The 15572-nt window shown below is 46.5% G+C and overlaps 1 protein-coding gene across 5 annotated transcripts in view; it reads right to left on the bottom strand.

Annotated features, from left to right (window-relative positions):
* The window catches only part of LDLRAD3 (low density lipoprotein receptor class A domain containing 3), a 213138-nt gene that overhangs the window by 11872 nt on the left and 185694 nt on the right, over positions 1-15572 (bottom strand). The window lies entirely within an intron of this gene.

Raw genomic sequence — 15572 nt, 5'->3', positions numbered from 1 at the left:
ACATGTCTCTCATCATTAAGAGGAGCTCCTGACGGACAAAGGCCAGGATCTCTCTCTCCATCCTAGGATCCTACTCAGGGCCAAATGCAACCTTGTAAGTACAGCAGGTGCTTCACAAGCTTTTTTTTTTAAATCTGTATGCTCACTCTGAGACATAATAATTCACAATCTCTTCATTTACAACAAGAGTCACACACTGAATAAGAAGATGAGGGTAACCCTGAAGCTGAGGAGTGAAGACTGGACCTCCTGCTGCTAATTTTCATCCTTTACGCACAATTTTACTTTATCCTTACAATAACCCTATTTTATAGATGGGGAACTGAAGCCCAGAGAGGTTAAGTAACTTACTGAAGGCCACAGAGAAAACAAGTGGTATAACTAGTACTTATGTCCAGGAGTCTGATGCCAGAAGCCATCACACTGTCCCGGGTAGTTCTCTATGCCTTTCCTTCTCCCCTTTCTCGTGTCCCCTGTCCATCTGTCACCCCACCTTACTGCTCTTGCAATAAGGTCCTTTATCTATTAACTCCAATGTAGTCTCAATCTTAGACTCTGATCGATATATTCTGAAGTGTCTTCTGTGAGATGCCTAAAGGTATTTCATGAAACAGAGTATCTTGGTCAAATAGGTGTGAGGGAAACTGACAAATTAAACCACTTTCTTCGTAGCTGTTCAGAGCGCAGCCTCTGGAACCAAGCCATCTAGAATTTAATCCTCAGCTCTGTCGCTTACTAGTTATGTGACCTAGGGTAAATAATTTATCAGTGCCTCAAAAGCCTCATCTGTGAAAAAGGATAATAGTTGAATCCACCTCACAGGGTTGTTTTGTAGATAAAGAGGAAATACATTTTAAAAAAGTTTACGCTGTGTCTGGCACATAGCAAATAATCAACCCTGGTTATTATTAATAGTATTATTACAGGACTTTTCAGAGCCTCTACCAGGCAAATGTAACTGTGATGCTCCATGAGAGGACATGAGAGGATGTGGCTATTTCATCAACCTTGGTCCTATACTGTGATGAGCAGAACGTACATCATGTTCCAAGTAAGCACATCCCCAACATTCTGGAAGGTGTCTTTTCACGAATCAGACGGGGGTGTCCCTGGCCCTTGGGCGTATTGTTAGAGGAAGCTCTGTCGCTGCAGCTGCCAGCTTAAGAGGCAGAAGCTGGGAAGCGACTGCTTTAGCCCCTTAACCCCTCTGCCCTCTCAGTGCTGGGGCGGCCTTCACCTTTTGGGCCACTCCCTCCCAGGTGAGGCTCAGCATCGCCATCGCTGACTGAAGCCTACCAAGTGCCAGGAGGCTCCAACTGTGGGGGCAGCTCCTGAGTACGAAATAAGAGATCCCACCCATTGGGAGGGCTGTGTGACACCCTGTCATCTTGATATCTGACAAGACAGAGTATAGGCAGAAGCTGGTTCTGTTCCAATGCACGAGGAGCCTGAGGCCGCCCTGGGTCTATACCCCACGTCCTCGAGTTCGTCTCAGCCCCCGTATAATTGGTTCATTGGTGCTACGTCTGCCCGTTGAGCGTTATTACCCGGGGAGATGCTGAGTGTCCATACTTGGAGCTTCTGAGTGCAGAAAACTTTCTGAACGATTTAAGGAAAAGGGCTGATAACAGAAGCATTACAAGCAGGACTCCCAAGGGGGAGCTTTATCGACCATGGACAAGTTCATGGCTTCTGGAGATTTCAGAAAATCTTAACACGACGACCGTGGCTGGCACTCTGGAGAGGAGGGCTATTTGTTTTGCACACAGTGGGCTCTCGTGCTCCAGTCCCCGAGCTCGCAGGACGAGGACCCCCTCAAATGGGAGGGCATGACCTCTGATCCCAATCAGGACACTGCACACCTGGCCGATCCCGTCTCTAGCACCCATGATGCACACCCTCCACTATTGCCACCCTCGTCCCAGCCACAGATTTCTCTCTAGTCTCTTTCCCCTTAGCAGCAGGGTGCTCTTTCTAAAACCTAAATTCCTTCATCATGTCACTCCTCGGCTCAAAAACATCAAGTGGCTTCCTAGGTACTCAGTATAAAGTCCAAAGTCCTCCCCACGGCCTCCTGGGCCCTGAAGAATCTCGTCTGTTAGCACTCCGACCTCCACCCCTGCCCCTCTCCGGTTCCTTCTGCTGCAGACTCCCCGGCCCCCTTGCTGTGGTTTTAGAACACACGAAGCACGCACCTGTCCCAAGGTCTCTTCCCACGCTGTGCCCTCTGCATCACCCACACCCTCTACCCTCTTCCACTCAGGTCTCTGCCCCTAGGTCAGGATTAGTGGGAGAACTTCCTGGGTCACCGCCATCCTTCTGCATCTCCTACCCTGGCCTGATCTGTCTCTGCAGCAGTCGTCACTGTCTGTCATTGCTCACTGTATTGGCATGACGTCATCTCTTTCCTACTGGAATGTAACTCTGAGCAGAGCCGGGTTCTGCTCACTCATTTGCTGTATCCCCAATACTCAAAACGGTGCTCGGAAAACATTTGTTGGGAGAAGTGGGAGGAGGCTCTCTAACTCTATGGCTCTGTAAGTCTCAGTCTAAGCGTGTTATGGTCCTGCCAGTAGCTCTTGAATCTTTCGCATGAGACTAAGTGCCTCACGTGCCAAGTGCTTCATGACTGTGATCTCATTTAGCCCCACTTTTCTCAGTTAGGTGAGAAAAATAAGTCTCAGAGAAGTAAGGACTCGTGTTCTAGGTCACACAGCCAGGAGGTGACAGAGCTGAGCCTTGAGCCCAAGTCTGTCCTACCAACACCCAGAGATGCACATCGTATAAGGACAGGTCCCACTCAACAAGTCTGTTGAGGTGATCTGCTCTGGGGAGTGGGAAACCACTCCAGTGGCAAAAATAGTCATACCGTTTTTGATAGGCAGCTGGCTGAGCTCAGGATTATAGAGAAGATACACGTTTGTTGTACAAAAACACAGCCCCATCCTTCTAGAGTCTTTCTTCTCACAAATTAGATGGGGGTGATCTAACCCTTTCCTGGAATCATCTAGAGATCCGGCACCTCGCAGGCTGGGAGCGTGGAGCCAGCACACACCGTCTCCTCTTCCAAAGGGGCCGAGATCCCACCCAGACCGAGTCCTGCCAACCCTGAGGGACCTGCAGACTTGACTCGGCTCTGCCCCCCACCCCGTAACCCTTCCCTAGGGTGAAGTCCTGGCTCTTCCCACTGGGCCCCTCCTCCCCTCCACTGCGCTTCTTACTTCCTCCCTCTCTACCTGCCCTGCCACGTGCTGGCCACGCAGGCCTAGAATAAGGTGCCCAGTTCTTCAGACACATCCACTACTTTCCTGCCGAGTGCCTGCTGCCGATAAGAGTTGGGCCTCACAGTCTCCTGCTTTAAAAGGGGTGACTGAAAGAGTTTAATGAAGAGACAGTGGGAAGCTGCTCCTGGTTTCAGGCCTGGGGGGTGAAGATGTGGCTTTTACAACTGGGTGAGATTGTACAGGAGCTGGGTGGCTTCTACAACTGGGTGAGATCGTACAGGAGCTGAGGCCTTCAAGGGGGGGAACGCAGCCACTGCCATCCGGTGGCCTCGCAGAGAGGGAACTGGGGGGACAAATATCCTGACCTTTTCCTCCTTTCACCCTTCAGCCTCCTGCTGGTGCTTCCTACTGACCAAACCCACCCGTAAGTCAGATGGTGAGAGGCCCAGCAGGCGCAGTGCCTGCAGGGAGAGGCGTGGAGACCGGTCCTAGACGGCCGGCGGGCGGAGAACGTCTAGGGCAGGGCTCTCTGCGCCTCCGCGGCAACCTTTGTGCCCCGCCTTCCCTGGCTCAGCCGGGCAAGCCTTACCATCCTCCCAGCCTTTGCTCAAATGCCACTGCTTTCGTGAAGCTTTGCACTGTCCCCTCTGTTGGAAGGAAATGGCTCCTTTCTGTGCTCTCCTCACACGCTGTCCTTCCCCGTTACACCTCTGAAGACACCTTGCTCTACGTCACAGGTTTAACAACATACTGGCTGGTGAGGTAGCTTAAGAGGACAACGGCTGCCCCTCCAGCCCAGTGCTGACCAGCACTGCATGACCGTGCTCGCCACCCACTCAGGGAAGCGCCGTCCTTCAGAGCTGGCACCCAGGCCACTGCACCCTGAAGCGGAAATAAACAAAAATCAACCGAATGAACAATTTAGAGCTTGCTGTGGCAAGGGAGTCAGCCACTGTCACTTGTGTTTTGGCAGCAACTCAAAAGGCAGGCAGAGGAGCGGGGAAGCTTTATAGTAGGAAAAAGGGGTGGCTTCAGGTGTGCCCTGACTGGGGGCTGTGGGCATGGGGGAGCTGGAGGCGAGCTAACTAGAAGCAGGGGCATCTTATGTGATTGGTTAGGGGAGCATATTTGGCTTTCTCTGGCTGGTCCTAAGCTGGAAATGGGTATAAAAATTAGGAAACTGTCAGTTATTAATCAAGCCTTGGATGTCTCAGGCCCATTGTTAAGGGGTTATGCTTGGCTTCCCGGCTGGTTATGGCAGATAACGGTTGGCTTCTTGGGCTGGTTGTTTCAGGTTGTAGGTCAGTGTTCTGCTTTTACACATGGTCTGGCCATTGTCCGTCTGTATATTCAGTCTCTCACTGACTATCCGACCCATGTCCCAGGTCTGACCCAACCCCCATTTCTGCTTGTGATACCTGGGCAAGTCTAATGCTCAGTTTCCTTGTTTGCAAAGTAGGAACAACAAACACTACCTTGCGGAGTGGTTGTAGGGCTTAGAGCTAATATTGGTGACATCCCTGTCATGGAGTGGGAAGTCTGCAGAAATAGCTGCTAATATCATCATGTGCCTGTCTACACACATAGGAAAGTAAGATGTGAGTATAAATGTGGGTAAGTCTATCCAGTTATAAAGAGGTAGCACGCATGGTGGTTAGTCTGCGTTTGGAGTCTGAATGACTGGCTGAGGGTTCTGGTTTTGTCACAGACCACGTGAGAGACTTCGGCCAATTTCCTGTCCCTTTCTAAGCCTCATCTGTAAAATTGGTATTAAAAACCTGTACCCACCCCAGAGCTGCTATGAACATTACAGACTGTTCTTTCAAACCTGAGCCAAGTGAACCAGTTGTAAGCTTGCTTCTGGGACTCCCTTTAATCTGAGCAGAGACTCTGATCTCTTCACACGAGTTAAAAGGGGCTGCATGAGTGATGACTGGCGGACAAGAGCAAATGCTGCCCAGAGGGAGGCAGGAAGAACTGGGTTGGGGGGCGGAGAGTTCGGGGGCACGAGGGCTCTGACCTTCCAAGGGCTGTGCCGAGAATTGAGGAGGGAAGTCTAGCTGGGGGCACATTCACTTATCCGCCAGTGAAGACCTGATCGCAGGTTGGGCCCTGTGCTCAGTGCTGGGGATTCTGGAGCCAAAACGGCAGAGACCTGAGCTTGGAGAAGCTCAGGTGAGAGAGAGGCCGTGGGCCCGCCTCTCTGCAGCACACCCCTTAGGTTCCTCTGCCACTCCTGCAGCCTGTCACAGGCGCTGTCCTGGCGACTGTAAACCAAGGGCATCGAACATCTACCTTGGGGATCCTATTCCAAGCTCACTTCCTGTCCCAATTTAGATGCAGACTGAAAAAGTTTAATTTAAAGGGCAGACCAGCAAATGACTGAATCAAAAGAGAATCATGAAAACCCCACTGAACCATTACCATGGCAACTCAAGTTTCTAAAATTAACTGAAAGGAGGGTGATGGGAAAAATGCCCGCTGCCAGCCTGCCCAGCATTAGCCGGACCACAGCAGGAGCCATCCTGGCCATTGGGAAATCAGAGAGGTGACCCATTCACCAGGAGGGAACTAGGACTCTCGGACCATTCAGAGCCAGGAGACAAGCACCTGCCATATGAGTAAATTCAAAATGAGAGAGAGGAGAGAGGTGAACAAAATGAGAAAGTTCTAAGACTGAAAATAGAACGAAGCAGACATCTCCCTGGGAATTCTCAGTTGTTTTTATTCCAAAAGACCAAAGGGGTTCTTATCTGCCTCTCCCTCACTGGGACCACCCATGGGAAAACGGGACAGGAAGTGTCCCTTAAAGCCCCCTTCATTTTCAGCAAGTCCTATCGAGACAGCCAACTGTTACTGGTGGCCCGTAACTGACAATGAGGAGAGCGCGTTGGTGTGGAGGAAAGTCCCCAAGTGATTCTGGAGCTCTGGGGCCTGCTAAGAGCTGCTGTGCCCTCAGAGCTGGCGCTCTGCCTCTGATAGGGAAAGGCGTCAGTGATAACCCAGGGTGATAAGTGGTAAACGCCTCTTTGCTAACAAATGGGCCAAGGGCAGTTTCAGAACTGGCTGGAGGGTAAGAAACTTAATTGGTGATTTAAGGCAGAAAAGGGCATTTTTAAATACATTCAGATTGCCTGCAAAACTCAGAGATGACGGCAATTAGGAGCCAGGGCCCGGTGGCCTTTAGAACTCTGCTCAATTGTGTAGTGGTCTAAAAAATGTCAACAGAAGAGTGGGGGGGGGGGCGGGCGGGAGGCGGGGGCAGTGGTTCTTTGGTACCACTCTACTGCAGAACACAAAAAGCAAAAGCCAAAGTGAGCTGGCAGGGGAGGGGTGTGCAGCTTGGTAATGAGCTCAAGTACAGGGTCAATGTTCTGTTCATTCTAACCATCAAAGCAGAGACCTCCAATGCACCTTTCTCTCCTGTGCACAGAGTGGCTTCAGCTAACCCAGGCTCCTGCATATGACATCCTGGGCTGTTCTTGCAGGCAACGTGCTTAAAATGGATATACATGCCTCCTGGAATTTGCTGAATAAGGAGGGCTGCACAGAATTACTATTTCTATTGCTTCCTATATCTATTTACCTGGAGTGTATGGTGGAAACGGCAAAATTAAACGCTTAGCAGACATTCTTTGAACTCAGTGGTCAGTTGGTTTCTGGTCTGGTAATAAAGCTTGGACAGTTACAATACAATGGTTTATTGAGCCTGCAGTGTCAGCAGCCGGAACAAATATTGCTAACTCAAGTGGGATGTAGGGAGCATCAATGATTTTATCAGTCCGTAAGTGCTGTAGAGTCATCTACAAATAGCACTGCAGTGAAAAGCTAATCCCAAAGTCCAGGGAGAGGAAAAGTCTCCCCCTGGTGTGCTATTGCCACTGCAAATAAAATCATATTTGTGGTGGCTGAGAAATCAAATATCATCATTGAGTATCTATTATGACCCCACAACGGCATCCCTAACCACCCTAGATGATGAAGTGCCGGCGTCGGCTTTGGTCCCTGCCTTTGCTTTTCATTTCTATCCGACCTCTCTCCATTCATGTGCAACTCATGTCCAGGGTCAAGGTCCTGCTAATTCTGCTTCCAAATTTTGGGACCAGTTAACATCTGTTGCACAGATTACCATATGAACTTCCTAGCTGCTCTCCCAATTTCCAGTCTTGCTCCTCTCTCTAATCCATCTTATGCACCACACCCAGAAAACACTCTTTAGGAGGTAAATAAGATGGCTGTTCATTGTACTCAAAATCCAACCTCTTAACAATGGCCTAGACAGGCCTCTCTGATCTGACCCTTGACTTTTTCTAATCTTGAGCCATTTGTCTTCTAGCACCCCCATGCTTATCCCAGGGGTCGGTGAAGTCTGACACTCTGCCTGTTTTTATAAATAAAGTTTAATTGAAACACAGCCATGACCATTCAATTATGTATTGTCTACATCTGCTTTCATGCTACAACAGCTGAGTTGCATAGTTCTCACAAGAGACCTAGGGCCCACGAAGCCAAAAATATTGACTGTCTGGCTCACACATGTCTAATTTTGATTCCTTGAGCAGGCATTGTAACAAGCAATGAGCTAAAAGAAATACGAGCTGCTTTTACCCAGCGTACAGTCTTTTTGGGAACTTATTCTAATACACGAAATGTGGTAATCATGACAAGGTGACTATAACCATTACAGAGTAAATGGTGAAATCAAGAAGTCAAGGAAGAAATCAAGCACACCCCTCCTTGGCCTTGCTTCCATTGGCTCTTGCTTTTTGTTGTCTGTTGGAGTGGCTGAAATGTTCCCATAGGAAATGGAAAACTTGGTTTTTATCTTGGATATGAAATACCTGAGTGGTTAAAAATCTGTCTGCTCTCTGTCACCATCACCTCCCTAGGTGGCTGGGCAATGTTGCCTGACTGTGTGATCCACCTGTGAGAGGTGCCAGGATGCCTCTTATTTATGCTTCCTGAAATGAAGGAGGTTTTCATGTTCTCCAAGACAAGGCGCTGGGGGCTCCATTCTAACACAGAGGGCCTCGTGGGCAGGGGGTCACTGAACCTGGCTGTTCCTCAACAGAAGAGTAACTATAGGGTCTGGGGCAGTGAAGAATTCAAGGCTATTTCCTCTTGTTTAAAGAGGAAATGATCACCAACTATCCCCAGGGCCATTTTACAATCCATGTATCCTGGTCAAAAGCTCTCCAGACACCAAAGACAGGCCAGACAGCTCAGGCAGGCATTTTTCAACATTCATGGCGCTGCATTAAAACCAGCAAGTAGAGAAATAGAAGCTTTCTGTCACCGAAAGAGATCCTAAGCTGGCCTCCTTAGCAAGGATAATAAGAGGGCCCGCATGGGTCGATGTGATACAAAGATGAATCCTGTGAAAGGCCAACAGTGGAGAACACTTGCTCAGTCACTAACCATTTACTAAGCATCTACTGAGGGCCAGCCAGGGTGCCAGGAGGTTCTGGGTCACTGCTATGGGGCAGGAGTGACTGAGGAATGCACAGAGAGAACCTAGGAATCTCAAAGCTCCCATGGCTGCTTAGATTTTTTTTTGAATAGAAAATATATGCATGGTAAAAAACTTAAAAGGTAAGAAAAGATTTTCAGAAAAAGTAAGTCTCTTTCCTATATCTGTCTTCTAGCCATTTTCCCTCTCCCCTGCCCTCTTTTCCGGCAACCACTGGTACCAATTTCTTTTTGCTTCCAGAAATAGTCCAGGCATGTATTAGCAAATATTTATTATTTTTAACACACATGGTCATTTAAATTGTTTTTTCACTGAACTAACCACATCAATACATACAATTTTCTACACCAAGTATCATTTTGCCTATTTAATAAATACCTATATAGTACTTACTATATGCCTGGCTCTTCTTTTTTAAAATAAATTGAACTTGTTATTCTGAGATAAGTTTAATTCACAGGAGAGTTGGAAAAATAGTACGAGAGTTACCACATACCCCACACCCAGCTTTGCTTAATGTTAGCACCTTTAGTACCTAACCACAGAACAACTGTCAAGACTAAGAATTAGCTTCGAAACAATTATATTAACTGAATTAAAAATTTATCCAGATTTTGCCAGTCCTCCCCTCCACTGCCACCACAGGCCTTTTTCTGCCCTAGCACCCAGTCCAGCTTGCATCCGTCTGCTCTAATCTGTGACAGATTCTCACTCTTTCCTGACCTTGATCCTTTTGAAGAGGACTGAGTACTTATTTTGGAGAATGTCACCCAATTAGGGTTTTTCTGCTGCAGTTTCACCATTAAAGCGAGGACATACATTATTGAGAAGAGAATCACAGAGGTGATGTGTCTTCAGCATGTCCTACCGGGGGAGGTCCGATACACATTTACTGATGAAGTTCAGCATGATCGCTTGGTTAATTTAAAGTGGTATCTGCCTAGATTTTACCCCGCAAAGTTATTTTTCCCTTTTAATTAATGAATAGGTTGGAGGAGATCCTTCGAAACTATGGAAATATCCTGTTTCTGTTTCGACTTTAACCCACTAATTTTAGCATTCGTCGAGGATCTTGCCTGCAGTAATTATCACCACGTTGTTCTAATGATGATTTTCTATTTCTCTCATTTCTTCTACATTCATTAACTGGAATTTTTCTGTAGAGATATGCCCCTTCCTCGCATTGATTTAGTTATTCAGTTATTTATTTTCGTCAGATAGATTCATGAATATGTATTTTACTCTCTGAGCTATAATCCAATACTATTCCTATTCAATTTGTTACTCAAGTTGTTCCAGTTTTGGCTGTGGGTGCTCTTTCCCGTTGGCTCCTATCACCTTCTGACATACCTCCATGATTCTGTTTGTTTGCTTTCTGGCAGAGGATGCTCCAGGCTCATCTTGCCTTTCCAGCCCCAAGCCTGCCATCAACTCTTTTTAATATATAGCTGCAGAGTGTGCTATTTGTAGAGATCTGCCATCATTTATTTAACCAGAACCCATTTGATAGGGACTTAGGATCTTTTCCTATTATAATTATTTACAATGAAAAATAAAACAAAACAAAACAAAAAACCTTTGCGGATAGGTCATTTTACAGTTCGGCAACTGTTAAAGTAAAATCTAAAGTCTTTCCAAAGACTTCTGAGGCGCCACCTGAGTAGCCCCGCTGTTCTCTCTGACTCCAGGTCCTGCTGTTCCTTCCTTCTTGCCTAGTGTGGTGTGCAGCCTCATGGACAGCCTCCTCTGATTCTTAGGATTGTAAGGATTCCTTGAATTCAAGCTCTTGCGCGATCCCTTTCCTGTGAGTTGGTGTTGGACTTATTTTCTTAACTTCTGATGAACAGTATGGCAGAAATGATAAGTGGTCACTTCTTATATTAGGTTATAAAAAGACTGTAGCTTCTGTTCTGTCTTAGGTGCTTGGTCTCTCTATCCCTCTTACTCACCTGCTCTGCGGGTCACGATGGAAGCTGCCCTGTGAAGAAGTCCAGGTGGCAAGGAAGCCTCTAGCCGCCAGCCGGCCAGTGAGGAGCTGAGGCCCTAAATCCAGCAGTCCATAAGGAACTCAATCCGTTCAACATCACTGTCAGTGAGCCTCGCGGCAGACCCTGCTCCAGCCTTCTGATGAGACTGCATCCCAGCCAAGAGCATAACTGCGATCTTATGAGAGACACCAAGCCAGAGCCACTGAGGTACAAAGGGCAAAATCATCTCATATTTTAGAAGAGCTAAGGGTGGAGAATAGTCTTCTTAGTTACAGGGCTCTACAGGTAAATCTTTCTAGAAGTCTTTCCTTCCTAAGACTGCTACTTTCTTGGCCTGCCATGTCTTTCCCAGCACGACTTCCTGTCCACGCCCTGTCCCGCCTTAAAGGCTCAAATGACCACTAAGCCACTTTCTCCCTGGTTTTTCCCTCTAGCTCTCCAACTAGGAATAGCTTTTTTCCCGCTCCAGACTTCCACTGCACTTCACCTGATCCATGTCATGGCACTTTTCATTACCTCTTCCTTGTTGGAAAGTTTACTGACCTATGTAGTTTCCTGTAAAGAAAACCCTAAATTTCTTGAGGACTGTGTTTCTGTTTTAGTCAGGTTTCTACTCGGTCCCTCCTGCCTCCAAGCACTAATTTCGGCCTTACACACATACATTAGGCACTTTATAACGCCTATAGAACCAGTAAGTAATAAGAAGCCTGAGATTATGGGTTTAGGATCTGTTGGCAGTTACAGCGCTCACCGCACACAGCATTAGCTATTATAAGTGTTATTATCACCACTCAGTATTTCATGAATAAGTGTACCTTTCTCTAGCAAGGATTTAATTTCCTGGACTCCCCATGAACTTCTTGCCCAATTTTAGAATCTCCAAATTTACAGGAAGTGAGAAATAACTCCTGATTCAAAGTTGAGAGCCTTCCTTTGGCTTAATTCTATTGTTTTTATATATCAGATGCTGCTTCTGGTGATGCCTCTGCCCAGAGTGACAAGGAGACACCGCTGTGGATACGGATCTCAAATCTTCATTGAAGACGCAGAGAGCAGAAACCGCCAGGCGGGAGCAGTGACAAGAGTCACGTCAATTAATATTCTCATCATTTCTGAGGGTTTGCTGGGCACCTTATCATTCCCGGCAAAGTGCCTTCTGCAACAGTATCTATGTCCAACTGCATTAATTGAATACACAAATGAGGGAGAGAAAGGCAGACTCAGCTAACTGTATTTTTTTATTGGCTTCAGAGGAGGAAAATTCATCGTCAGTCACGATTACAAACTCCCCTTGTGAGCTCCACAACACAGACCTAAGCTGGAGCTTTCTGAAGCATCTTGTCTGATGGCAGAAAAACAAGCACTCAACCCTTTCGGTCTATAAAGACTTGGAGAGAATAAGAAGAGATGTTGTAAACCTTCCTGCTTCCCTTGGTGCAGAAGACTCTTCAACCACGAGTGCCAAGCTAAAGTCATCTGTGGCATTTCCGCCATCATTGGTTCTCTTTGTTGATAAAAGATGCCATGTAAACAGCCTCTTGATGTGGATACCACTGAGGCCAAAAACAAGCCCCATGAATCCTGTGACTCTTCCACTTTTTGAAAGCTACTTTTCAAGAATCACAGAGAGGAAACAGAGGCATTAAAGGAAAAGGTAAAGGGCACTGGGGTGGGGTTTTTCTATGCAGAGACGAGCTGTGAGCTTCCTTTGGCCATTCCCATGACGACAGTCGACGGTGGAGTGAGCCCAAGCTGATGGCACGAATCTCTACACCCCTGGAGTCCACAGAAGGGACCAGGGTTTTGTTGCCTGAATTTATCCTAAATTCACAGGTATTATTAGAAATAAGAATAAGGCAAATCCAGATTGAATGGAACATTGTTCTTGAGCCCCGGCTGAGCTCGGAAAATATAAATCTTAGTTCCAGAGAATTCTAGTCACTTGTTAGTAAAGAGGAGGAAGGAGGTGAGAGCCTGGGGGGCAGACGAGGCTGTGCATTAGGTCTGGGAGTCACATGACAGGCAGCGTGAGTCTGTGGCCCTTGGTTCCCTGCAGGCTTCTACAGAGCAAGTGCTGACATAATGGCCCGAACGGGCTGTCTGGCAGGAGAGGTAATGAATAACGGTGAAAAGATACCTTGGAAAAACTTCGTAGATGTAAGAACCAGAAGAGAACTGAAACCATTAACAAAGAAACTCCAATGACTCAAAAAAATGACTGGAGGAAAGCACGGGCCTCATGAGCTCAGCCCTACTATACCTCCTGGAAGGGACATGGGAGCAGAAGGAGGACAGCTGGGCCTGGACCAGCATGGCCACCTGCTGGCTTGTTCTCCAGCTTTGGGAAACTGATTACTTTCTCTGTGTCTCAGTTTCCTCATCTCTTTATGCTGCACCTGACGTAGCACAAAGATTCGGGTCAGACCTGACCCACCTGTAACACCATGTTTATAATGGGGAGACACCCAGGATGTCTGCCCAGAGACTCTGACTTGCCTCCGACATGCGCATTGTAAATCACTTCTGTCTCACTTCAGCAAGTATGCCCATAAATACATTCAGCCCCAAATTGCTTTAATTACAGAATGAGGAAATTGCTTCACTGCTTCACTTGGCGAAAGGCTCTTCCCAGTTAGGCTAATGGCAGTCTGGTATGTATGTGCGTCTGTGATTGGATTTTTTTTTTTTTTTTTAACTAAAGCCACTGAGCCTAACAAAAACTGGAAAAGGGCCATGGAATCAGCATTCATTGGGGGCCCATCCCAGCCCTTCTGATGGGCTGTAACTGCCTCAGAAATCACACCCTATTCTAGACAGCAACCACTGACCACAAAGAGAGTGCTTCAAAAATCAAAAGAAGTCACTGGCTTTGAGAGCATGACCTAACAGGAAGGGGGAAGGGCTGAGAGGCATTTTGGGAGTTATGTATTTGGGAATGGCACCTCCAAAAAAGTGTTCTGTGTTACATGAAAACAAGATCCTGCAATGATTATAGTTAGATGCACTCTAATTCTTTGCTCTAGAGATTCTAAAAGTTTCTTACGAGTATCCAAAAATCACCTCACTTGCAGCCAGAGGAAATTTTCCAAGATTCCCAAACACTCAGACTCTGGCTCTTACCACTAGAGAACAAGACTGAAGACTGTCTTTGTAGGGCCATGTTTACCTACCTGGTGGGCGGCCTCCCACAGACATTAAAAAGGGGTTGAGAAGATGATGCATTGATATCTGGTACAGACTGTGGGCTCTGAAGGCTGGACAGACCTGTACTTGAATCCTGGCTCTACCATTTACTAGCTTTGCAATCTTGGCAAGTTATTTACATTCTGGAGCCGTGGTTTTTCTCATCTATAAAATGGGAATAATAGTTGTCATTTCATGGGATGTTTGTGAAGATCAGAGATGGTCATAATAAAGCGTATAGCACAGTGGTTGGTGAATAGTCTGAAGACTCAACACACATTTGTTGCTGCTACCAGCATTACCACCACTCCCACTATATTATTGCTCAGGGCTTCTTGTTGGGGCCTTGCTCTACTGACTTAGGTACCCTAGAATGTCTACTTGTAGCAAGAGCACAACCTCAGGAAAACAGAGTTGAATAAATTCCATTTGCAGACGACAGTGAGACTATAAAGAGATTTCCTGTCTTTTTTTAACTTGGAGAAACAAGAGAGTGAATGAGTGGCAAAGAGCACAGGACTCTGGATCAGAAAGAGCTGGATTCCAATCTCTCTCTGCCACTTCCTTCGCAAGTGACCTCAGGGGAAGTTCCTTAAGTCTCAGACTGCAGTGGGTAGGAGGATGAGAGAGTAATGCACGTTAAGAGCTCTGCACACTGAGTGGCCTACAGTAACGGTTTGACCCAGGAATTGGTTTAAAACATGATGCTATTATTCTATTCTTGTTATAAGCCAATTCCTGTATCGAGTGCTACAGAAAACGATGCACAAAGAATGCCCAACGAGGAGTCTTTGACAAAGGCTGAAATAAAGCAGGTTGGCCTCTGTGATCAAAATGGTAATCCAAGATATGGTCAGGCCACACTCTGGTCACCAATGCATGCCATGTCAAAAGTCCAAGAAAGCTAGATATCCGCAAAATGAAAAAAAAAAAAGGTTAAGGAAAAAAATGCATGGGACTGTCTCCTTTATATTTCTGGGGGTTATCTGTTTGGGAAGACTTCACTAATGGTTTGTGAAGACTAAGACACAACGCAGGCTCCAGCTAAAAGTTTAATTACATACAGTTGCTTGCTGAGCCTTCCTTTCCCAAATGGCCTCATACATATTCATCACTGTAATTATGGTGTTGAAAAAAAACACAACTAATTATTCCATGCTCCCCATCTTTCACATGCCTAGAATTTTTGCATAATTACTGTTGAAATTAATTGCAAGTTAGTTAATTTTATACTTTGTCCTTTCAAAACTTAATTGAAAATTAATTTAAAAGATACAAAAATACCAAAACCCAACAGCCACACAACAAAAACCCCACCACCAGCCTTTATGGCAAACCTGGCTACTCAGACTTAATGATGTGCATTAAAAATGCGATGTGATTGCTTCTAACCTGAATACAGGGTTGTACCTGTCAAGCTATAATAAAAGGCCAGTCCCATAAATGTCCGTGGAGTCACACCTCTATTTTCCTAACGTACAGCAACAAAGACAAGACTCATGATGGACAGAGAGGTCTGCCAACGGTCTGGCTATCTTTGGCTGTGGGCTTATCACTTTATGCTCCAGTAATTGCATCTCCAAGGAAAGGCAGCACGTGGCTTCCATGATCACCCATTTCTCTCCCTCAAATGTCTCTACTGGTACTCGTTTTTAGGACCCAACTGTAACATGGCATCCAAGATACTTCGCTTTCGTGCTAACAAAA

Source organism: Pteropus medius, unplaced genomic scaffold, assembly GCF_902729225.1.
Source record: "Pteropus medius unplaced genomic scaffold, Ma_sr-lr_union100, whole genome shotgun sequence".
In the NCBI taxonomy this organism is placed as follows: domain Eukaryota; kingdom Metazoa; phylum Chordata; class Mammalia; order Chiroptera; family Pteropodidae; genus Pteropus; species Pteropus medius.
Note: the sequence above shows the minus strand (reverse complement) of the source record. Positions and strands in the feature narration are given on the sequence as shown.